We start from the raw sequence: 25,724 nt of genomic DNA on the forward strand, positions 1-25,724 counted from the left end.
CCATGAGGCCAGAAAGTACCGTTTGTATGCATTATAATTTATGCTTGTAAAACTACTTTATATGTGTTATCATTACCCTGTTATCAAGTATAGTATACGTTTAATTGGTATAATGTTTCCACTATTCCGATGTGTTGTAAGCCACATAGAGCCTGCAAAGAGGGGTGGGAAAATGTGGAGTTCACAGGCAACAAATAATTAAATAAGGAAATACATTATTGTAGGGATGTGGGAATGGTCGTCCTTTCAAGAACATATATTTTATTAGTGATTGTGTATGTACTCTTTATCCTTGCATGCACACTCCAGTTACTGGTTACATTGATGACGGAGCTGTTATATGTGTAGGTACGGGGGGGGGGGGGGGGGTGTATGGGCCAAATACTTACCTTTCAAGCCTGTCCCTAATGCGAGACCAGGTTCTCATGGCCTGTAGCCTGGGGGGCAGGTGGTGGTGGCTGATAAATAGCTGATGGCAGTGCCTTAGGCATAGCCGCACCAGCAGCAGGCTTTCTTCGTGGCCGAAGTTTGGCTCACATCGGTGTGCCATTTTTTCAGGTGTTGGAAAACATGTGCCTTATATAGACGTCCTTGCGTGACGGACGTCGTTTCGTGCACAGCTCCATATATGGATGACCATCCCATATATGGCCCTATCAGCACGTGGACGCCGTCGTAAGCATAGACGTCTTTGACGTGCATGCCTGGTTGTTATGCGTGCGGAACTTGCCTTATATAGATGAGTATGAAGCACCCGACCCTTTTCACATATACACAATATGCATATAGCTGCATGCAGTTCCGGACATCCAGAAAAGGCACATATGAGGAATATTCGGTGGAGCAGCATGATCTTTCTGTAGTTGACATGTATAAACGTTCCTCATATTTTCCCGTACCTGGATGTCCAGAACAGCATGTACTGTACTTGCGGGACACCTATGTACATTCTTTTACACACTTTCTGATTTGGTCGTTTGCACCTGCGATAATCGAACGTGTTAGGGCGCCCAATTTAGTCACGCTTATGCGCTCCTCATTTGGTGGTTTTGCTACAGGGATAATCGATTATCGAAAAATGCCCATACTATTTTCCGATTATACATGCCTGATTTTGGATGTTTTCATAAGGATGTCCTATTGCGTACTTGGACGCCCTTTCGATTATGCCCCTCCTTGTAAGTCATTCGACTTAACCTATAGATTACTGCATGACCAAAGCAGATTCTACCCTACCCTCTCCACTTCCTCTTTGGGACCCTGGCCCTGAAGATAATCCAGCTTGGGACCCCATAACTAGATATCAGATATTGTGTGAGTCACTACTTGATCCTTGGACTATTGGCCCTGACAGACACATAGTTGACATTTTCCCTATATTTCAAGGGAATGCAATTGTAAAAGTAGAACAGACAGATATACCATTAGTTAGGCCAGAGACTGGAGAAGCAGTTGACTTTTGGCTTGTCACATACAACCTAATTCACACTGGTTAGAGACCGTGGTTATTCTTGAGGAAAGTTGGGAATAGACATTTAGAGATATACAGTCTTTTTGATGTTGGTGAGGGGAATCTTGCTGTCATTAGGATCTACCCAGAGTACATCATTGCTTGATGCTAGTTGCTCCATTGAAAGTACCCACAGTACGACCTTAGTGAATGCTTTACCTGCACATATATCTGATTTTTATTGGTTTGGTACTCTTCCTCGCCTCTGTTCTAGTTGAAATCCTGTATCTAATCATCTTTCTGAGGATATTCTCTTTTCAGCGTTTACCCCAAAGTCAGTCTCAGTAACCTTTACCCTGTTACCTAGATGTCCCAGACTGGCTCAGCTATGACGGTCTTCTTCCTACTGTACTACTTTACTATCATTCTTGTACCTTCCATACCCCAGATTATAGGACCTGAGCACTTGATTCCCTACAGGGTGGTGTTAGCCCCTACCAATGAGACAGTTACAGTCACCCTTGATGTCTGTGCCTTCACTAGATGTGGGGAGCTGCCCTACCAAAGGTATTACTCTGCATTTAACATTTACATGTGTCCTTTTGCCTCATGTGGAAGTTGGTCACAGATTTGGTGGCATGCAGGTCACGGTCAATACCAAGGTAATGATAATCCACTCAGGAAAAGTATTACCATTCTAGAGCCAAGAATAGATACCAGTCACTGCCAGATGACTAAATTCAACCCTGTTATCACCTTTCGAGGTGTAACATCAGCTACTTACTGAGCCTATTCCCTTGGAATAGATGCTACAGGAAGGGATCCCATTGCCACATTCCTCATAGTTGCTCCTCCCAAAACTGAGCAGAGCAATCCCCTGATGCCAACCAAGGCTCCAAAAATCAAAATTCCTTACTCAGTGAACACAAATTGTGTATTACATCTCAAAGATTGGGAGCTCCAATGGTAGCTCATTGTAGAGGATTGAACCATACCTTTGATCAATTTAAATGTTGGGTGATTGATTCAGTGACTGCCCACATACAGGGGGGAAATCACACTAGAAGACTCCTCCAGGTTGAGCAAAGATGGATCTACAGATTTTTTTTTTTTGTTATTACATTTGTACCCCGCGCTTTCCCACTCATGGCAGACTCAATGCGGCTTACATACAGGTACTTATTTGTACCTGGGGCAATGGAGGGTTAAGTGACTTGCCCAAAGTCACAAGGAGCTGCCTGTGCCTGTAGTGGGAATTGAACCCAGTTCCCCAGGACCAAAGTCAACCACTCTAACCACTAGGCCACTCCTCCACTCTACAGATTGCATTCCCTGGAGCCCCAGGGATTAAATTTGTCTATACATTGGGCAGCATTTCTTTAATTTCTTTAACTTCCTTTTCAGTCTTTCACAGTGCTACACCAGTGATCTTTAGCTATTTTTGCAATCAGCTGTTTCCCTGAGTCCGTTTGCCATGTCATTATGTTTTTACGTGGCAGGTTTTGATTGGGTGATTTTTCATTTAAATGTAGCCCAGTCCTGTTACTTGGATGTCAACTGATTTAATTTTCAGCAAGGCGGTACTTCATGTTTAACTGCTGTCTACATATTTTGTATATTTTGCATGTTTTATTTAGCAGTTTGTTTGAATTATGATCTTTTTGTTTTTTAGTGTCATCAGTTTTCTTTTGTTCCGCGTTATGGTTCCCTGAGGAAGAATCGGGACCGTCGGAATCTACACGCGAATAGGAACAGATTGGGACTTATGTCATAAAGACAAGATAAGTGGCTTTTGGCACATTTTACACGCGTGCTGGTATTGATTGTCGATGCCTGAATTTACAGCATTGCACTAACAATTTTGGATATATGATTTGAGTATTTGGTGCTATTAAAACAGCATAAAAAATTTTTTAAAAATTTATTTTTTTCATCGGGGGTTTTTTCAGTCAATGATGACTTGTGCGTGCAATAGGTTTCATGTTTAAATAATTGCCGCACTTGTTGAGACTTTTTCCCCCTATGATTTTTTGATATATAGACAGTATTACTCTGCTTGTATTGTATTTTTGATTTTTCAATATTTTAGCAGAAGTGTGGATCTGAATATTATTTTTGTGTCAATAAAATAGGTACCCAATGTTGTACCTTTATCCCCAACAATACTGCTCCAGTTGGGTCAATCACCAGAGCATTACAAGGCCTCACTTCGCTTTCTGAGGAACTGGCTACCAACTCTGGTGTTGACACGTCCTGGACCGGATGGATGGATAAAGCCTTTGGTAAATGGAAGACATTTAGCATCTCAGCAGCAACCACTATCATAGTTGTGATAGCCATCTTCGTACTTGTAGGATGATGTATTATACCTTGTGCTAGAGGATTAGTAGAATGCATAATTGAAACTGCTATACGCAAGAAAGAACCTGCAGGACAATATCCAGCTTATAATCGAAAGAGAAAAATGCCTATATTGCGACCCAAATCGGGAGATGGGCATCTTTCTCCCGTGGGCGCCCAAATCGGTATAATCGAAAGCTGATTTTGGGCGTTTCCAACTGCAATCCGTCACGGAAACGGGTAAAGTTGATGGGGGCGTGTTAGAGGCGTGGTGAAGGCAGAACTGGGGCATGGTTATCGGCCGAGGCGAGATGGGCGTCTTTAGCTGATAATCGAAAAAAAAAAAAAAGGCGTTTTACTGCGATTTTGGGTCACTTTTTTTTGGACCCTTTTTTTTCACGAACAGGTCCTAAAAAAGTGCCCCAACTGACCAGATGACCACTGGAGGGAATCGGGGATGACCTCCCCGGACTCCCCCAGTGGTCACTAACCCCCTCCCACCAAAAAAACCCCACTTTACAAACTTTTTTTCCAGCCTCTATGCCAGCCTCAAATGCCGTACCCACCTCTATGACAGCAGAATGTGTTCTATCCTGTGACAGCCTTTCCCTGGTTCTGATGTGGCTCTCTGGTGAATGTGACACCTTTTCTGTTATGCGCACTGCAGAGTCACATCAGCAATGCATTGTTGTGGGTGTAGGGTATTGGGCTCCGTGATTCCACTAGCTTGTGGCAAATGCTCATGATGTTGGTAGTTGGTAGGCTCTACTCCCATGGTGCTTTTCCCCCTGCTTACTGGGTCAGAGTGTGCCCTGTTTTGTTTCCGGCCATTTTTGTAAGCCAGTTTTAGATCCCTTTCACGTGTTAGCCACGTTACAGAACTTAGTTCTTCCCTTGAATGTGGCTGAAAGAGGGCATTGTACAGCATTCTGCCAGCTCTGACCTACTGCTCATCTCAGTACCAGGGAGACTCGTTGCCAGTGGGGCACAACCTCTGATCTGCAGTTAACTGTGAGTAAGTGTGCTTATTCCAATAAAGGACGTTTTCGGAGAGATTAGTCTCCAGGTGTCAACTGGTGTGCCAATGTTATATAGCAGCAGCCAGTCCTAGAGGCTTGCGTGTATGCAGGTCCCTGGAGCACTTTTAGTGGGTACCGCAGTGCACTTCAGCCAGGCGGATCCAGGCCCATCCCCCCCTACCTGTAACACTTGTGCTGGTAAATGGGAGGCCTGCAAAACCCACTGTACCCACATGTAGGTGCCCCCTTCACCCCTAAGAGCTATGGTAGTGTTGTACATTTGTGGGTAGTGGGTTTTGGGGGAGGGGGTTGGGTGCTCAGCACCCGTGGTAAGGGATCTATGCATGTGGGAGCGTTGTCTGAAGTCCACCACACTGACCTCTAGGGTGGCCAGTTGGTGTTCTGGCATGTCAGGGGGGGCGAGAGTACTACAAATCGTGGCCCCTCCCACAACCAAATGGCTCAGATTAGGACGTTTTTGAGCTGGGTGTTTTTAGTTTCCATTATCGCTAAAAAAAACAAACGCCCAGCTGAAAAACGTCCATTTTTTTCGAAAATACGGTCTGTCCCGCCTCTTCACGTACCCGTTTTCGGACATAGACGCCCATGGAGATAGGCGTTCGCGTTTGATTATGTCCCTCCACGTCTTGTATGAAAATCTCATAATAAAAGTTGCTGAAGGGACAGAAACATTAGATTATCTCCCTATGCACTTTTCAAGAAGCTTTGCAGCAGAAGGACCAGCTACTATTTAGTAGTATTATACTCATGATTAAGTACTAAGCAATGCTAATCAATATGTAACTTGCAATAATATGTATTAGCCAGCTTCAGGCAAAAATGTTATATTCAGATAAAGATTTTATAAGTATATTAATCACATTTATATCATATGTAATCAAATTATAGGTTAATAGATTTTTATAGGCAGACCCATCTGCATAACTCTCTGCAGGTTTGACAAGGCCCCAAGAGGGGTGTGGGCAGATATCACCTTGGGTTGGTTAGTTTAAGGGGATACCTCATAAAACTAGGCCTATATCTTCTCATTGTGGCTTAAGTCCACCCCAATGCCAAAGCCTTGAGAACGGTAATCTACACCCTACCTCTAAGTGCCCTCCGGAAAGGATGGCTATTATTCATAGGCCCAATTACTTGTGCTGGCCCCATCTATGGGCCCAGCAAGAGGGGAGATGTAGAAAAGTGATGCAGTTTGCTGCCTTTTGGGGAACGACAGGCCAAGAAAGGCAGCAGGCCCTTAATAAAAATCCATAACTCAAGAGATTATAACAGATTGCAACAATATGTTTGTGACTGGTTTGTGACAGTTACAGTTGCTGAAACTAGGGGCTGATGAAAGAGTGGACAAACAAGATGCAAAATACCAGGTGCAGGCCAAAACGAGAAGTTGGCAGTTAAATGGACGTCAGAAGGCCAGGCGCAGAGGGAAAAACAGGGGCTTTTTGGGCATTTGTGAAATCTGTGGTTAGGGATGCAATAAATGGTCAGAAAAATTAGATGGAAACATGTTTACAAGAAATTGAAGCTAATAGGAAAATGATGTTAGCTTTTAGAGTATTTAAGTAACTGTCAGCTCAGATGGCAGGGGAGTATCTTTGACATGTAAGACCTGGCTGACCACTCTGTCGGATCTCCCATAAGAATATGTCTATATTCTTATAATTCACCTGTACTCCTTGCTTGGGTAAGTTAATAAACTTTTGAAAAACCTTATCTCTAAATCTGTTTATTACTTCTGGTCTGTCTGCCTGTTTGGTAAGAGCAAGTGCACAGCTCTGCTGAATTAGGGAGTCAGTAAAAGATTAATTGCAGCCTGGGATTCCCACTCCTTATTCACAGAAGCTGGTCTCCTGTGATTTAGGGTCTGGAAATACCTGAATTTTGAACAACCCTTAGTTCCACATTTTTTTAAACTGGAAAATGACATGCTGAATGAAAAGAGCATTAAAATTCATGAAAAAAAAAAAATGGGAATGGTAATGATGACAACCATACACAAAATTAACTTTGAAACACAGCAACATATCTTCTTTGCCATGTTATGAAATATGACCACATTTCCCCACTTTTCCTGTGACATCACTGGCTCCCCATTAAGTTTTGAATTCATTTTAAAATTCTAGTGCTAACTCACAACCACAATGGCCAGGAGTAAGTGGGCAACACTCCTGCCCATTTCCCCACTGGACCACCAGGGAAGAGTTGAAGGTAGGGGCTTATTGTTCTGGGGGGGATGGGGAGGTAGGGAGGGGGATCTAGTGGGAGAGTCTTTTCTTTGATTCTGGGGAGTGGGGGTAGGGTGGGAAGGGGAGTGGACTTCAAAAGGAGGCAAATCTTGTGCAGGGCCCGGTTGATATTCACCCAAGACCCGCATAATCTCCAGTGGCTAGCATCTGAAAAATTAGCCCTGGATATTCAATGCTGGTGGTTGGATATAGCCTGGTAGTGAATATCTGGGGTTAATTTGCCCATGGCCATCAGCATTTAAAACAAACCCTGACCACCATGGGCTGAATATTGATCCATCAGCCTTTTTCATTCTGGCACTCATGCTTTGAAACCTTCTGCAACCCCCCCCCCCCCCCCCCCCCCCATTCAACGTGAACCATCACTTCCTATAGACTCACTTTTTTACCCAGGCCTTCAGTGGTGCTTACGACATGGTTAGAGATGGCCATGTGGTCAGGTTCTGCTTTTTCTTTTTCTGTCTACTTATTCTTTTATTCATTTCACACTCTTATTTTACTGTCCATGAAATGGCGTTCCTTTCTATTTATGAATTTATATTGTAAACTGCTTTGTTTTGAGCCCAAGAAAGGTGATTTATAAAATGAAATAAATATAAACATAAACTAATAAAGGTAACAGGTAGTTTCTGAAAATAATTTGTACAGCACAGGAGTAAGGGAAGGAAGTGTTTTAAGGAACACAGCACAAATGTATCCTGATGATAGTAATGACAATTTACCACTAGATGGTGCTCCAATCACAATAATAATGTGAAACCAAAGTAACCACAAAAAAAATTGGTAAACATTTTCTGTCAATGGAGTCATGAAGTTTTGTTTATCATATGCTGGTCTAAAAAGAGGTATAATAAGCAACTTCTACATTTTAGAACCAGGTATTGCAGGCTCAGTATATTCTAGTATCTTAGAAATGAACTACTATCACCTGTGATGAATATACTGGGAGACAGGGCCGTGCCAAGGGTCTCTGGTGCCCCCCTGCAGACTATTAGTTGGTGCCCCCCCCCCCCCCCCGGTCTCGCTTCTTCATTAGATGTTTCTCCATTGCTACCTGTCTTTCCTTTAGACTGAAAACTACAGGCCCAGCCAGACCTGACAAAAGGGTGTACCACACCCTTCAATGTCAAGCATATATTAGAAGACTGTAAATTAGCTTACACGGGAAAGCAGTTTAAAAAAAATAAACACAATTCCTGCTGTTTCTTAACACTGCTCTCCAGAGAAAGCACTGCCTTTATAAAGAGGCTTTTCAGTGGGACTTAGAGGCAGATGCAGCAACCAAACGTAAAAAAATCTAAATCGTTAAAGTCCCTAACGATTTTAAAATAACGAAAAATGCACCAAAAAAAAAAAGTCACACATGCTGAGATCGGTATTGAAACATACAATGTATCAAAGAATCACAATACACATCGTTAATCGGCCCCCAAATCATGCGCAGAGCAGCCAAGCGTTATGTTAGCTGCTCTGCGCATGCCACAAACAGTCAAAACACAGTCAAATCACAAGCACATGGCTCCCAAATCAAAACAAAAAAAAAGGGTCGGGAGGGGGCAAGGGCGCAGGTTACTGACGTCAGACAGGGGCGGGCGCAGCAGGAGAAAGACGCGCCATCGAAGCTGGGCGAAGGCAGGCATCAGTTGTCTTCTTGCCCGTGCAGCGCCTTCGGACAGAGGAGAGAGGCGCTGCACGGGCCCGGTAAGAGGGAGGGGGGCCCGATGGAGGAGGGGAATGGCGGCGACGACCCCAAAAGGGGGCGGGGCACAGGACGGAGGATGTCGGGAGGCGGAGCTGAGGTGAGAGAGTAGTGAGGAAGGAAGGGGGGCAGGGGCTGCTTGAATTTTGCTTTTTCGGGGTGGGGGAGCGGCGGAAAGTGGGGAGCAGCGGGGGGGGGGGGGGGGGGGGAGGGCAAGGCCGTCTGTACAGGACGCTCCTGATGAGCGCCCTTGCCCCCTCCCGATCCTTTTTTTATTTTTATTTATTTATGTGTTTTCTGACGTCCTTTGGACCAATCACAGCGCTTTTAGCTCTGCTAATGTGCTGGGATTGGCTCAAAGTTTGTTTATTTTTTTACTTAATGATTTTTCCTGGCACAGAGCTGTCCTAACGAGTGGTCCAGACCTCTCGTTAGATTTCCTGCCTTTTTCCTGCGTAAAGGCAATCGGAAAAGGTTAGTGCATGTCGTTTCAATGGGGTTTTCACACTAATTGCTCATCTCCATTCCGTTTTCGTTAGCTGCTGGCTTCCTCAGTAAAAGCCCTTTGATGCATGCAACGGATCAAATTTTCCTCGTTGGACAGTCATTAAAGGCTCATTTAGCTTTAGTGCATCTGCCTCTTAGCCTATTAAAAACTATTAGCATAATTAGGAATGGCCAGCCCTTGTAACTGCAGAGACCTAAGCTTTGAATATGCATGTTCCTGTCTTTGTTACAGTGTGTGTGTGTGTGTGTGTGGGGGGGGGGGGGGGGGTCTCTTCATCTCATTTACACAGTCTGACCTCCCTGGCTCACTGGGAGCCCAGTCTCTTGGAGACTGCTATACATTGCAAAATAAGATAGCAGATGTAAATTCTCAAAGTGGACATATTCCAAACACTAAAATGAAAATAAAACTATTTTTTTCTACCTTTGTTGGCAGGTGACTTTCTTTTTCTGATCATGCTGGCCCAGTATCTGATTCTGTTGCTGGTATCTGTCCTCTTAACTCTGTTTCCAGGGCTTCCTTTCCACTGTATGTTTCCCTCATTGATAAGTCTCTGACTCTAAAGTTTAGCAATTTCATTAAAGCAAAATGTATTTTCAAATATCACAAACTCTCCCTATCCAAGCAGAATGTTTTATATAAAAACAAACACACAAAAAAAGCAATCAGATTTTTACTTACCAGCTATTCTACACTATACGTCAGCTAAACTTCCTCTTTGAACCTCAGCCAATTAAATGGATTCTAGCTGTAGCTATGATAATTATGTACACATCATTGCAGTCATACCCTCCTCTCAGTGTACATGCTCAAAAAACAAAAACTTTGAACCACTTACAGATAACAATTACACTATTTATTTTTTATTTCTCCCCAGTCTCACTTGCACACCTGCCTCCAAACCTGTTCTCTTTAATTTGAATGTTGTTCCAGCTCACCCTGAATGAAAGTTGTTCACACACCAAAGCCATAAATAGCTGCTGGTTGTATTCTTTGAAGCAGCTTTAGCAGAGCAGCTTCAAAGCCCTGCTGGGCTACCTTCACTTCCTGATGCGGGAAGGGCAGGGGAGAGAGGAGAATCACAACTTCAGGTAAAAGATTTTGCAAGTGAGTGGCGCCCCCTCCTGCATTGCTTACCTCGCTTACCGTGTCGGCACGGCCCTGCTGGGAGATCCCCTATATATTGAAAGCTGTAAGAAAAACTTGGCATGCATTTACCAAACTCAGGGTGTGCAAAATTTCAAAAAAACTCTTTTTTCTCTTGTAAATAGCCAAAATTGCTCCACCGCACATAAAACTATGCTAAATGGAACCATGCACACCCTTGTCATATACAGAGTGGTTCATTTTTCTAACACCTGTTTCCATAAGTAAAGTTCTGGTTTACCCATGGAAATGACTTTGAAAAATTCTCTCTAAATATACATAATCATCATGAGACACATTTTGAAATGTGAATAGTGATTCCATACAACCATTTCTGTTTGCAGATATTGAGGTCAATTTGCTAAATTGTGCTGATGTTTGCAAGAGGATTAATACTATTGGAGAGGTGTATTTAAGAGGACAATATGCATCACAACACATAGGGATCAATTTTCAAAGGAAGTTATACATTTACCTGCAGCAGGACAATGTATAAATTCATTAGCTGTAGATATTCAAATCCTATTTGGATAGTGACAGGGTGAAAATATGTTTCACTATCCCATCACTAACACCAATGGCGTAAATCTAAACTCCTGCTTCCTTTGTCTCACTGCAAAGATTCAGCTTCTCATTATAGGCAGTTTGTAGCAGAAAGTCCTTGATATCAAGTCCTCTCCTCACTCTTCTCCCTTTTCTGAATTCAAATATCTTTATTCAATTATTAACAAAAAGAAAAGTGAATAAAGTCAACAGCAAATAACACAATACCATCCAAGCAAGCAAACCAATTTACATACCATTCATATAGTTATCCAGTAATTCCCACTTAACCTTACCCAATATCCTTTTGTCCTCAGCTTCCTTTTCATATCTACAATACAAGCAGACTGTGCTTCACCACTGAGCTCTAGTATGCACTAACAGATCCTTCCAATGACTAAAGATCAATTTAAGTGCTATAGCAAGCAAAAAAATCCAGAAGTTCTCATTACTTCGTGGAAATGAGCCTTCCAGACCACCAGACTTAAAAAATTAAATCTTATAGGTCAAACTCTTTGATATGTGCAACAGTTTGATTCTATCCCACTCTTCAGTCCAATATGCCCACAAATTGGGACAGGGGTACAACATATGTTCATAGGTTCTGATTGCCGCCTTGCTTATCCAGCATATAAAAACCATCACTCGACCCTACCTGCCCCTCCAACTATCGCCCCATCTCTCTCCTACCCTTCCTCTCCAAAATACTTGAGCGCGCCGTTCACAGCCGCTGTTTTGATTTTCTCTCCTCTCATGCCATCCTCGACCCACTCCAATCCGGTTTCTGCCCTCTCCACTCGACAGAAACAGCACTCTCTAAAGTCTACAATGACCTGCCCCTGGCCAAATCCAGAGGGCACTACTCCATCCTCATCCTCCTCGATCTTTCTGCCGCTTTTGACACTGTCAATCACGATTTACTTCTCGCCACACTGGCCTCATTTGGGTTCCAGGGCTCTGTGCTCTCCTGGTTCTCCTCCTATCTCTCCCACCGCACATTCAGGGTGCACTCTCATGGATCTTCCTCCACTCCCATCCCGCTATCTGTTGGAGTTCCCCAGGGATCTGTTCTTGGACCCCTTCTCTTCTCTATCTACACCTCTTCCCTAGGCTCACTGATCTCATCTCATGGCTTCCAGTATCATCTTTACGCTGATGACACCCAACTCTATCTCTCCACACCAGACATCACCGCAGAGACCCAGGCCAAGGTATCGGCCTGCCTATCCGACATTGCTGCCTGGATGTCTAACCGCCACCTGAAGCTGAACATGTCCAAGACCGAGCTCCTCGTCTTTCCACCTAAGCCCACTTCTCCTCTTCCCCCACTCTCTATCTCAGTTGATGGCACCCTCATCCTCCCCGTCTCATCTGCCCGCAACCTCGGGGTCATCTTCGACTCCTCCCTCTCCTTCTCTGTGCATATCCAGCAGACTGCCTAAACCTGTCGCTTCTTCCTTTTCAACATCAACAAAATTCGCCCTTTCCTCTCTGAGCATACCACCCGAACTCTCGTCCACGCTCTCATTACCTCTCGTCTCGACTACTGCAACTTGCTCCTCACTGGCCTCCCACTCAGCCATCTATCCCCCCTTCAATCCATTCAGAACTCTGCCGCACATCTCATATTCCGCCAGAACCGATATATCACCCCTCTCCTCAAGTCGCTTCACTGGCTTCCGATCAGATACCGCATCCAATTCAAGCTTCTCCTCCTTACTTACAGATGCACTCACTCTGCTGCTCTACCCTATCTCTCTACCCTCATCTCCCCCTACGTTCCTGCCCGTAACCTCCGCTCACATAACAAATCCCTCCTCTCAGTACCCTTCTCCACCATTGCCAACTCCAGGCTCCACTCATTTTCCCTTGCCTCACCCTATGCCTGGAACAGTCTTCCTGAATCCCTACGCCAAGCCCCCTCCATACCCATCTTCAAATCCTTGCTTAAAGCTCACCTCTTCAATGCTGCTTTCGGAACCTAACCTTTCAAACACATAGGTTGCCCCAATCTGTCTGACCTATCTGATTAACTGTACATTTGTCTTTTTAGATCGTAAGCTCTTCGAGCAGGGACTGTCCTTCCATGTTAAATTGTACAGTGCTGCGTAACCCTAGTAGCACTTTAGAAATGTTAAGTAGTAGTAGTAGTAGCATATATCTGTCACATCTTCCAAGTTTATTTAAAATTTCCTATCCCACCCTCTGGGACGCAGTCAGGGTGGTTTACAATCTAACAATACTAGAACTTAGAAAGTTTGTACGGTGTCCAATAGGCCTATTTGAGCAGCAAGTAACCTGACTGTTGTACAGATGCTGAGAGAGATATTGTTTGTAATGCTTCCCAAATCTTTTGCTACTGTGTCACTGTGAGGGAGTCTATAGGATGCTGCCTTTCCCCTTAAGGATACTCCCTCACAGTGTTAGTGTAGCATCTGAGTCTCCAAGGGTCCTATGAGCTTTATTATTACTTGTGGCCGAATACCTCACAGCATATCCCTGAACACAAAGACAATAAAACTAACCTGGACTCCAAAGTTCAAAACAGTGGAGATGAATGATATTTAAAAGGATTTTTGGGACCCAGTAACTAGATAGATGGTAAGTGTTAGTTACTTTTTTATTTACAACCCAATTTAGGGAACAGAAAAGATGTTCAAGCAAGGCAAAATTTGTTCTTTCTTTACATGTACATTTTCAAACAATTCTCCTTGTAGAACAATTTAGCAATTTAAATTTCTGTGACAGATACGGCAATACTGTGTTTACAACTGTGAAATCTTCAGATAAGTATCAACCAAGTTATCTCACTTTCTTTCTTTTATTCTATAGCTATAGCTTTCTTCTGTAGTGTTTATCTAAAGAATTGATTCTTTGTGATCTACTTTATGCTTTTCAGGTGTAATTCCTGGAACCAGTTTCCCAGAAAAGGTAAGTTTTACTAAACTAAAGTGACTTCTCAGTGTCCTTTGTTTTGCTGTAGGTGGTAGTACAGACTTATCTTTACTTTGGTCTCTCTTGGTTCTTCTTTTCTTCTCCTTGCTTGACCATTAGAACTCAGTTTTCTTTTCTTCCAGTTTTAGATCCTACTGCCTTACACTTTAAATCAAACCAATAAAAGAGACTTTCTTCCTCTCTAACATTCGGAAACAGCTCTAGCTGGTATAATAGGACAACTGGGCTTTCTAGCTAGGAATACAAATGTTAATTTTGCAGCCCTAAATAATTCTTCTATATTTTTTATTTTATATCCTGTCTAAAGAAGGACACTCTTCTTGGAGCATTGCAGTCACACTGCCCACAACAACTAGGTCTTTCTCCACAATGGTACAAGCTCTCACACTTTCATATTTGCATACCATTCATGTCATTCACGCTGTTATGCTTATACTTTAAGCCAAACCTTAGACCTTAAAGGCCTAGCTCATTTGAGATTTGACTATGCTGATCTATTTAAATTAAACTGTTTCTGTTTTGCCCCCATATTCATGGAAGAAGGGTGCATTGCTATGTATATTTAGTATGAGTACTAGTTGTATTCAACTGTATTGTCTATGCATAAATAGCACTGTAAACTAAGGCTGCTCCCTCAAGTTTGCAGTTTCCTGTGATTGACTTCTTGTGAGCATTCCTAATTGGCTCTTAGTTCTAGACCAGGGCCAGTCTCCCTCTCTCCCACTGGGAGCTGTGATAGAGAGTTTTCAGTCTTCCTAGTATACCTTGTGATCAGCAGTTATTTTAAGGGCTGATCTGTCCTTAATCTACTGCGATTCCATCAAAATCTTTACCACATATATTTTCCCTTTGAGTATTTCAGCTTTTCCTCTTAACTGGCTGAGGTTCTGGCCATCTCCTTGCCTCTGAGATGGCTAGATATGGACTCTGTTTGCAGAAGGCAACAATTCGTTCCAAGCAATTGAACTGTAAGATGATTTTCTTTGTTGCTATGATTGCTACATTAAAGAAGAGTTGGATTAAGAATTGAGAGTCTATTGGTAAAGTTTTTACTGGTTTATGCTGGCTGTTGAAGCTTTGTAACACACCTTGCCAGTAAAAAAAAAATTGGAATTGTCCAGTGGATTTTACTACTAAAGATTGTAGTGGACGTTCCCAAAGTATCATATGTGTGAATAACAGATCTGATGCGGGAGGTAATGGTGATGGGGCCTCTTGATAACAGTGATCATAATATGCTCAGATTTGATATTAGTTTTGGAGTAAGTATACACAGGAAATCCAATACGTTAGCATTTAACTTTCAAAAAGGAGACTATGATAAAATGAGAAGAATGGTGAAAAAAAACTTAGAGGAGTAGCTGTGAGGGTCAAAAATTTACATCAGGCATGGATGCTCTTCAAAAATACCATCCTGGAAGCCCAGGCCAAATATATTCCATGTATCACCTTCAGCCGAGGGAGCTCAGAGCAGCGGTTCTATTCATATCAATCCTGACTTGCATTGCATGTATGAACTATGCTTCAACTATACCTTCTTTTCAGGTCCCTCTTCCCTTTGTTGTTTTGTCCTGTTTTTCCTATCTCACCATTGAAAATAGCTTTATTCCCGTTATCCATAGTTTTCATAGCCGGTCTTGCCATCCTGCCTACAATCGGATGCCAATCCGAAGGTCCTGCGGAACTTCATCTACGCTTGGCAGTCGGACCTGGCGCCTTACCTCTACAACATCCCCCAGACGGCAACTTCTACAGATATCTCCTTCCCCGAACCAGAAGACCGTCTCTCAAAAGCTCCTTGTAGGCTACGTAAATGCCAGATCGGTGGTTAACAAAACAACTGTTATCTCTGACTGGATTACAGTGGAACGCCTAGACTTGCTTTTTATCAGTGAAACATGGATCCCAATTCAACAAGATCCTATTCTTATTGATTTATGCCCTCCTGGATACAAAATAATGCATTGGTCTCGCCAGAAGAGACGAGCAGGTGGCATTGCCTTGATCTACCGCTCTCATTTCACTATTGATGTTTCTGCGGATTCACTAACTCCTCACCTTGAAATTGCCTCCCTTAGAATCACCAATAAATCGTTTCATGGCTATTTAACCTGCATTCTATTTTATAGACCTCCTGGTAATTAGAATCAATTGCGATCTATCTTTACTGACTTTATCTCTAATGTATGTTTAACTAATTCCTGCATTATTATTGTAGGTGAAATCAACCTCCACCTTGGAGATACTGTGTCGTCCAGTGTGCGGGATTGCATCGATTTCCTTTTTTCATGGGACTTTTCTTTACCACCCCTAGAGGTGACTCATACCAAAGGGCACTCCCTTGATCTTTTATCCTACCGGCTGGCCTTTGATAAAAATTTTTGCCTTAAGAAATCCAAGTGGTCAGAAACCCCATGGTACGATCATTACAAGCTAAACATAACCCTCTTTGGGGGAAAAAAGGGTCCCCGACGCTCATCAGGACGTATACCTTACAGCTTTAGAGACAAGATTGACCCGAGGGACTTTTGGAGAATGGTTTACGACACCCACTGGACAGCTAATACGGATTCAAACTCTTTCCACTTCGATTGGGATACTAGGTGCAGTACCGTCCTAGATGTTTTAGCCCCAGTCCGCGCTCGTACTACACACCGGCAGAACTTGACACCCTGGTATAATGAAGATCTCCGATCTCTCAAAATACTTACTAGACGTGCAGAGTGGGCCTGGAGAGGAAACAAAACTGAGCATACTCTTCACACGTGGAAATTAGCACAGCAAAAGTATAAGTATTCAATCCGACAAACCAAACGACAGTATTACAAAACTAAACTAGGTCCAACCTTCAGAGACTTACGGAAACTATATTACTTTGTCAATAAATTAACAGATTGTAACTCATTAACCACCACTTGTTCAACTATACCACCTGCTGACGATCTTGCAACATACTTCCAAGAAAAAATTGCTAAGCTACACAAAACAATTCCACAGACAAATGCGGACATTGATTTCTTTCTCCAGTGTCTCACGCCTATCCCTGGAGAGCATCCAGCGGACCGTTTCTTGTCTACCTTTGCCCCACTCACCTTGGAGGATGTCACCAAAGGGTTTCACAAATTTTTGAAGAAATATTGTCGGCTCGACCCCTGTCCTAACTACCTGCTCAAGTCTGCACCTTCATGCTTTCTTGTGGACCTTACAACCTATCACCTTTTTGCTGGAGCGTGGTCTATTCCTTGTAGCGCATGGCAATATATTACTCACTCCAGTCCCAAAGGACCCCAAGAAAAAGAGTGGTGATCTTACTAATTATCGCCCTATTGCCTCAATACCTCTTTTTGTAAAAATAATGGAAAGCATGGTGACGAAACAACTCACAGACTTCCTTGACCAGTTTTCCATTTTCCATGAAACTCAGTCTGGGTTTCGTTCACACCACAGCACCGAAACCGTGTTCATTACTTTACTCAACAGCTTTCGGCAAGAGATAGCTCGCGGAAAAAGTCTTCTGTTATTACCGTTCGATATGTCAAGTGCTTTTGACATGGTTGATCATGACATACTGCTGATCCTCCTTGATAGCTTAGGAATTTATGGACATGTTCATAACTGGATCAAGGGCTTTTTTTCTGCCAGAACCTACCAGGTAATCGCCAACTCAGTTCTCTCAAAATCGTGGAAAGCTTCTTGTGGAGTCCCTCAAGGCTCTCCGCTGTCGCCTATTCTCTTCAATATTATGATGTTTCCACTGGCCAAGACCTTAAGCAACCTCGGATTTAACCCGCATATTTATGCTGATGACATTACTATTTACATTCCCTTCAAAAACACTTGTCGGAGATCTCAAGAGAAGTGGACCGCTGCTTAACTACAATGTACTTTTGGGCATCCTCTTTCAAGCTCAAACTGAATACTGACAAAACCTACTGCCTACTATTAACTTCTCAACACAACAAGTATAGGCCTCCCACATTAATTACCTCCACCTTATGCCTCCCCATTTTAGATAGCCTTAAAATTTTAGGAGTCACCCTGGACTGCTCACTGTCACTCGAGCAACACGTTCACGCCACCACAAAGAAAATGTTTTTCTCACTGTGGAAACTAAAAAGAATAAAACCGTTTTTCCCTCGAAGTCTTTAGAAGCCTCATACAATCCATCATACTATGCCACCTGGACTACTGTAACGGAGTGTATGCCGGATGCAAACGGCAACTGCTTAAGACGCTGCAGACTGCCCAAAACACAGCGGCAAGGTTGGTTTGTGGTACTTCCAAGTTCGAACCTGCCACGCCCCTTCAAAAAAAGTTACATTGGCTCCCTGTCACAGAATGTATCACCTTCAAACTTTGCTCTCTAGTACACCAAATACTTTATGGCGAAGTACCTGGCTACATGATAGATCTCATCTCCTTACCGCTCCGGAACGCGTCCCGTCTTGCCCGCTCGTATCTTACCCTCCACTATCCGAACTGCACTGGAGTCAAGTACAAAACTGTGTACGCTACCTCCTTCTCTTTCCTTGGGACTCAGTTTTGGAACTCTTTACCAAGGTCCATCAGAACCATTGCAGATCATCCAACATTCCGGAAATCACTGAAGACCATGTTATTCAGAAATGCCTACCCTGCTGGCTCTCCCAGCGACTCCACTGCTGGACGCACACCAAACTAAAGACATTTGGACATATTCCCTTCCCTACCAGCTTGCCCTCTATCCCCATCCATTCCTATTCTTCCCCATTATCACTTGTAGATTTGCTGTATTAGTTCCATTTTGCTACATTGGCACTTGCCTCTGTGGTGCATTGTAAGCCACATTGAGCCTGACATTGTTGGGAAACTGTGGGGTACAAATGAGATAATAAATAAATAAATATTAAAAAAGGAGAGAGGAAGACCACATGACAGCTGGCATGGTTAAAACATGAGGTGAAGGAAGCTATTACAGCTAAAAGAAAATCCTTCAGAAAATAGAAGGAACCAACTGAAAATAATAAGAAACAGCATAAGGAATGTCAAGTCAAATGCAAAGCACTGATAAGGAAGGCAAAAACACATAGTAAAAATGTTTTTTTTGGGTATATTAAAATCAAGAAGCTGGCAAAAGAATTGGGTTGGACCGCTAGGTGACCGAGGGGTAAAAGGAGCAATCAGGGAAGACAAAGCCATAGTGGAGAGATTAAATTAATTCTTTGCTTCAGTCTTCACCAAGGAAGATTTGGGAGAGATACCAGTGCCACAAATGATATTGAAAACTGACGAGGCGGAGAGACTGAATGAAATCTCTATAAACCTGGAGGATGTAATGGGGCAATTTTGATAAACTGAACAGTAGCAAATCTTCTGGACCGGATGGTATTCACCCCAGCATAATGATAAAATTAAAAAATGAACTTGTGGAACTATTGCTAATAATATGTAATTTTTCTTTAAAATCAAGCGTGGTACCAGAAGATTGGAGGATGGCCAATGTAACACTGATATTTAAAAAAGGTTCCAGAGGAGATCCGGGAAATTATAGACTGGTGAGCCTGATGTTGGTGCCTGGCAAAATGGTAGAGACTATTATAAAGAACAAAATTACAGTGCATATTCAAAAGCATGGATTAATAAGACAAAGCCAACATGGATTTAGTGAAGGAACATCTTGCTTCACCAATGTATTACATTTCTTAGAAGGGGTGAACAAACATGTGGATAAAGGTGAGCCGGTTAATATTGTGTATACAGATTTTCAAAAGGCACTTGAGAAAGTACCTCTTGAAAGACTGCAGAAGACATTGGAGAGCCATGGGATAAGAGGTAGTGTCCCACTGTGGATTAAAAACTGGTTAAAAGATAGAAAACAGAGAGTAGGGTTAAATGGTTAGTACTTTCAATGGAGAGGGATAGATAGTGGGGTTCCCCAGGGGTCTGTGCTGGGACTGCTGCTTTTTAACATATTTATAAATGATCTGGAGATGTAAGTAACTAGTGAGGTAATTAAATTTGCTGATGACACAAAGTTATTCAAAGTGGTAAAATCACAAGAGGATTGTGAAAAATTACAAGAGGACCTTATGATACAGGAAGACTGAGTGTCTAAATGGCAGATGACGTTTAATGTGAGCAAGTGCAAAGTGATGCATGTGGGAAAGAGGAACCCAAATTATAGTTACGTAATGCAAGGTTCCACATTAGGAGTCACCGACCAAGAAAGGGATCTAGACCTTGTTGTTGATTATACGACTTCTCTAAGAGGAAAAGCTGAAGCATCTAGGGTTCTTCAGCCTGGAGAAGAGACGGCTGAGGGGAGATATGATAGAGGTCTATAAAATAATGAGTGGAGTGGGATGGGTAGATGTGAATCATTTGTTTACTGTTTCCAAAAATACTAGGACTAGGGGGCATACGATGAAGCTACAAATTCGATCAACCCTATCACTGCGATATAATTTGCATCCTGGTATGGCAGTGTCCTGCTGGTTATCCTCCTTCCAGCAGGTCTCAGAAATGCCTATTGTATCTATTTTTTTCATTTAGCACTATATATTCTAACTCTCCAATTTCATTTCTTAGGCTTTTGGCTTCTTCCATTTTCTGAAGGATTTTCTTTTAGCTCTAATACCTTCATTCATCTCAGTTTTTAACCATGCTGGCTGTCGTTTGGCCGTCCTTCCTTCTTTTTTAATACATGGAATATAACTGGCCTGGGCTTCCAGGATGGTATTTTTGAACAGCATCCAAGCCTGATGTAAATTTTTGACCTTCGCAGCTGCTTCCCTAAGTTAGCACCACAACTCAATCGTACCATTCCATGCTTAGAATTTGTGTGGATCAGTGTTGGCAGTAGATGTAGCAGAAATAGTACTCAATGAATTGAGTATTCAAGTAGAAATCACCATGACCAGAGCGGTGCCAACTGACCAAAATCCAGCAGATTGTGCTACCAGACCTGTGCCAGCATCCTGTCTAATGGAAACTACGTGGTTATCAGGACCACAGTTTCTTCTAAAACCTGACCACACATTTCCAGCAATGGAGAATTCCTTTGAACTTATAAACCCTGACTCTGATGCAGAGATCTACCCAGAGATGACTGTTCTTGCTATTAACATTGTCTGAAAGAAACTTGGGAGCTCATCGTTTCTCTTGTTTCTTAAGTTGGGTAATACTCAGAAGAGCTATGGCACTCCTTATTCATATTGCATCTTCATCTTATCAGTCAGATGATGAAAGACCCAGCACTTGTCACCACTGGCATATCTGTATAAAGCCTCTCTCTTTAAGTGAGATTATTCAAGCAAAGATTACCATCCTACATTGCGTATAGCAAGAAGTGTATGTGAAAGAATTCAAATGCATTAGTAAAGGCTTCCAAATAGTATCCAGCTTCTTGAACACCTTCATCGATAAGGAAAGCCTAGTAAGAGTAGGAGGCCACATCACTTAGGCAGAACTAGAGAAGAGTGAGAAGAACCCTCTTGCTGTCCCAGGTCGACATCACATATCAACCTTGCTTGTGCGTTATTATTACGAGCAAGTTAAACAGCAAGGACAACATTTCACAGAGGGAACTATCAGAGCCGCAGGATTATGGATTACTAGTATAAAAGGCCCGTTTCGGTAGGCAATGAAACGGGTGCTAGCAAGGTAATCCCCCCCCCTGCAGCGTCCTTCCTGTCTCCCCTGCTCTCCCTGCAGCCACCCATCTGGTCTCAGGACCCCCTCCCCACCAACCCTCCTCTGCCCCTGCAGCCATGCATGTGGAGCGGCCCTCCTCTCTCCCCTGCTCCCCCTGCAGCCACCCATGTCCAGCGACTCTCCTCTCCCCCTGCCCCCCCTGCAGCCACCCATGTCCAGCAACCCTCCTCTCCTCCTGCAGCCACCCATGTCCAATGACCCCCCTCTTCCCTGCCCCCCCCCACAGCCATCCATGTCCAGCGACCCTCCTCTCCCCCTGCAGCCACCCATGTCCAGTGACCCTCCCCTCCCCCCTCGGCGCATCACCCAAACCCCTACCCCCCCAGCGCATCACCCAAGCCCCTACCCCCCCCTCTCGGGCACATCAACCCCCTCGCCACCCGCAGCCGCCAATACTCAACAGGAGTATTGCTCAACAGGAGACGCAGCAGCGGCCGGTACAAAAAGAAAAAAGATTTTAAACCTGAAACATGGCTCCGTAGACAGCCATCTGGCATTGGCTGTCATCTCTGCAGCCGCTCCTCCTCTCCCCTCTGACATCGCTGCGCTCCTCCGGGGTCTTCCTGCAGGGGCAGTGACGTGGAGGGGAGAGGAGGAGCGGCTGCAGTGATGACAGCCATTGCCAGATGGCTGTCTATGGAGCCGCATTTCAGGTTAAAAATCTTTTTTTGGCTTTTTTCTTTTTGTACCGGCCGCTGCTGCTCCATAGGAGAAGCAGCAGCAGCTGGACAGCGTTAGTATTGGCGGCTGCGGGTGGTGAGGGAGTTGATGTGCCCGAGGGGGGGGTAGGGGCTTTGGTGATGCGCCGGGGGGAGGGTCTTGGGTGATGCATCAAGGGGGGGGGGGGTAGGGGCTTGGGTGCTGCGCCGGGGCAGAGGGGCTTGGGTGTTGCGCCGAGGGAGGGGCACTGACAGCTGATTGGTAGGCAGGGGGAGGAGTAGGGAAACACGCGCCTACTTCTCCCCCTGCCTGGCTCGCAGTTTTGCAGGGCAGGGGCTTGGGTGTTGCGCCGAGGGGGGGACACTGACAGCTGTTTCCCAGGCAGGGGGAGGAGTAGGGAAACACGCGGAGCGTGTTTCCCTACTCCTCCTCTTGCCTTGGAATAAGCTGTTAGTGACATCACTGACGTCAGTGCATTCTAAACTGCCTAGCAGACCACCTCCGAGGGAGCCACGGTACCAGGCACATTAGAACGTTGGAGGTGAGAATTATTATATAGGATGGGAGCAAAATGTAGCATTACCTCTGTAATACACCAGTGTGTTAAACATCTTAGCCTATGAGGCAAGCATGAAGAATAAAGAATGGCAGATTTGCCAGCAGACCGGCTGAGTAAGCACCCATCAGTGAATGTTGGGCTGTGATTTTTCACATGTATGAGCATCCAAGCAGTTTACACTGACGTTATTGAGTCAATGGGCACTTCAATTTGATTAGTGCCTTGCAATGATTCCTCTCCATCAGAGTTCCAGCTAAGCAGATCTGTTCTGATTGCAGAACCAACTTTGTGGGTGCTTGCAAACAGTTGAACATTACCTGCCTTATTTTCGAAAGAGAAAGACGCCCATATTTCGACCCAAATCGGGAGATGGGTGTCTTTCTCCCTTGGGCAGCCAAATCGGTATAATCGAAAGCCGATTTTGGGCGTCTTCAACTGCACTCTGTCGCTGAAATGGCCAAAGATGACAGGGGCGTGTTGGAGGCGTGGTGAAGGCGGGACTGGGGCGTGGTTATCGGCCGAACAGAAATGGGCGGCTTTCGCCAATAATGGAAAAAAATAGCCGTTTTTAGCGAGAATTTAGGGCACTCTTTTGGACCCTTTTCTTTCACGAACAAGTCCCAAAAAAGTGCCCTAAATGACCAGATGACCACCGGAGGGAATCGGGGATGACCTCCCCTGACTCCCCCAGTGGTCGCTAACCCCCTCCCACAAAAAAAAAACAACTTTTAAAACTTTTTTTATTTCCAGCCTGTATGCCAGCCTCAAATGTCATACCTAGCTCCCTGACAGCAGTATGCAGGTCCCTGGAGCAGTTGTTAGTGGGTGCAGTGGACTTCAGGCAGGCGGACCCAGGCCCATCCCCCCCTACCTGTTACACTTGTGCTGGTTAATGCTGAGCGTTCCAAAAAAACCCAAAACCCACTGTACCCACATGTAGGTGCCCCCCTTCACCGCTTAGGGTTATGGTAATGGTAATGGTGTAGTCTTGTGGGCAGTGGGTTTTGGGGGGATTTGGGGGGCTCAACACACAAGGGAAGGGTGCTATGCACCTGGGAGCTCTTTTACTGTTTTTTTTTTAATTTGTAAAAGTGCCCCCTAGGGTGCCCAGTTGGTGTCCTGGCATTTGAGGGGGACCAGTGCACTATGAATCCTGGCCCCTCCCATGACCCAATGCCTTGGATTTGTTCGTTTTTGAGATGGGCGCCTTCGGTTTCCATTATCGTTGAAAAACAGCCAACTCCTAGGCATTTCCCCCGCACAACCCGTATTATCGGAAAAAAGATGGGCGCCCATCTTTTTTCAAAAATACGGTTTGTCCCGTTCACGGAAATAGGCACCTACGGATTTAGGCGTCCATGGAGATGGACGTTCATGTTCGATTATGCCCCTCCACATCTACTAAATTGGACCATTCTGCCATTGAAAGGTACCTATGCGACCCAAAGTGTACTTGGATCTTCAATCCTCCTCACTCTTCACATATTGGAGGAGCATGGTCGCTTTACTCATACTACCCCTCTCCTCAAGTCGCTTCACTGGCTCCCTATCCGTTTTCGCATCCTGTTCAAACTTCTTCTACTAACCTATAAATGTACTCACTCTGCTGCTCCCCAGTATCTCTCCACACTATTATCTTTCCTTTTTTGAAAAATGAAAGTGGCAGAAAATGATAGATGTTGCTACACCATTTAGAAGGCAAACCATTTCCATTCATGTGGAAATTGCCAAACATGTACATTTCTCATCACTTCTTAAAACTAAACAATTGGAATTTATTTATGGTTACTCAAACCGATTTAAAAATAAAGGTCAGAAGTTAAAATGTCAACAAATGAGAGAAATCTAGCGGCAGAAAAACAAAGAGAAAAGGAGAGAGAAAATAAGTGGGATAGAATACAAAGAGGGGCATAATCGAACGGGGATGACCATCTCTAAGGGGGTCCATCCCTAAGGACGTTCCAGCGAAGGGGTGGGGAAACCCGTATTATCGAAACAACCCAGTACCCACAACTGTACAACACTACCATAGCCCTTAGGGATGAAGGGGGGCACCTAGATATGGGTACAGTGGGTTTCGGGTGGGTTTTGGAGGGCTCACATTTACCACAACAAGTGTAACAGGTGGGGGGATGGGCCTGGGTCCACCTGCCTGAAGTGCACTGCACCCACTAAAAACTGCTCCAGGATACTGCATACTGCTATGATGGAGCTGGGTATGACATTTGAGGCTGGCATAGAGGCTGGAAAAAATGTTTTAAATTTTTTTTAGGGTGGGAGGGGGTTGGTGACCACTGGGGGAGTAAGGGGAGGTCATTCCCCAATTCCCTTCGGTGGTCATCTGGTCAGTTCGGGCACCTTTTCGAGGCTTGGTTGTGAAAAAAAAGGGACCAAGTAAAGTCGACCAAATGCTCGTGAGGGACGCCCTTCTTTTTTCCATTATCGGCCGAGTACGCCCATCTCTTAACCATGCCCCGTCCCGCCTTCGGTACACTGCCGACACGCCCCCGTGAACTTTGGTCGTCCCTGCAATGGAAAGCAGTTGAGGACGCAAAAAATCGGCTTTCGATTATGCTGATTTGGGCGACCTCGGGAGAAGGAAGCCCATCTCCCAATTTGTGTTGGAAGATGGGCGTCCTTCCCTTTCGAAAATAAGCTAGAAAATAACACAGTAGATGAGAGTAAATAAAAACAGATATGGCTTACATAGTCTGGATAGTAAGGTGTTTAGGACTATAACTACTGTTCCCCTATAATGATATTCCAGGCATTTACTACCCTAAAGATATTCCAGGCATTTACTACCCTTTCTGTGAATTTTTTCCCCTATTATTGTCCCTAAGTCCTCCTACTTGTAGTTTTATATCATGTTCCTATTTCTATAGC

The sequence above is a fragment of the Microcaecilia unicolor genome, chromosome 7 (genome assembly GCF_901765095.1).
Source record: "Microcaecilia unicolor chromosome 7, aMicUni1.1, whole genome shotgun sequence".
NCBI classification, from domain to species: Eukaryota; Metazoa; Chordata; class Amphibia; order Gymnophiona; family Siphonopidae; genus Microcaecilia; species Microcaecilia unicolor.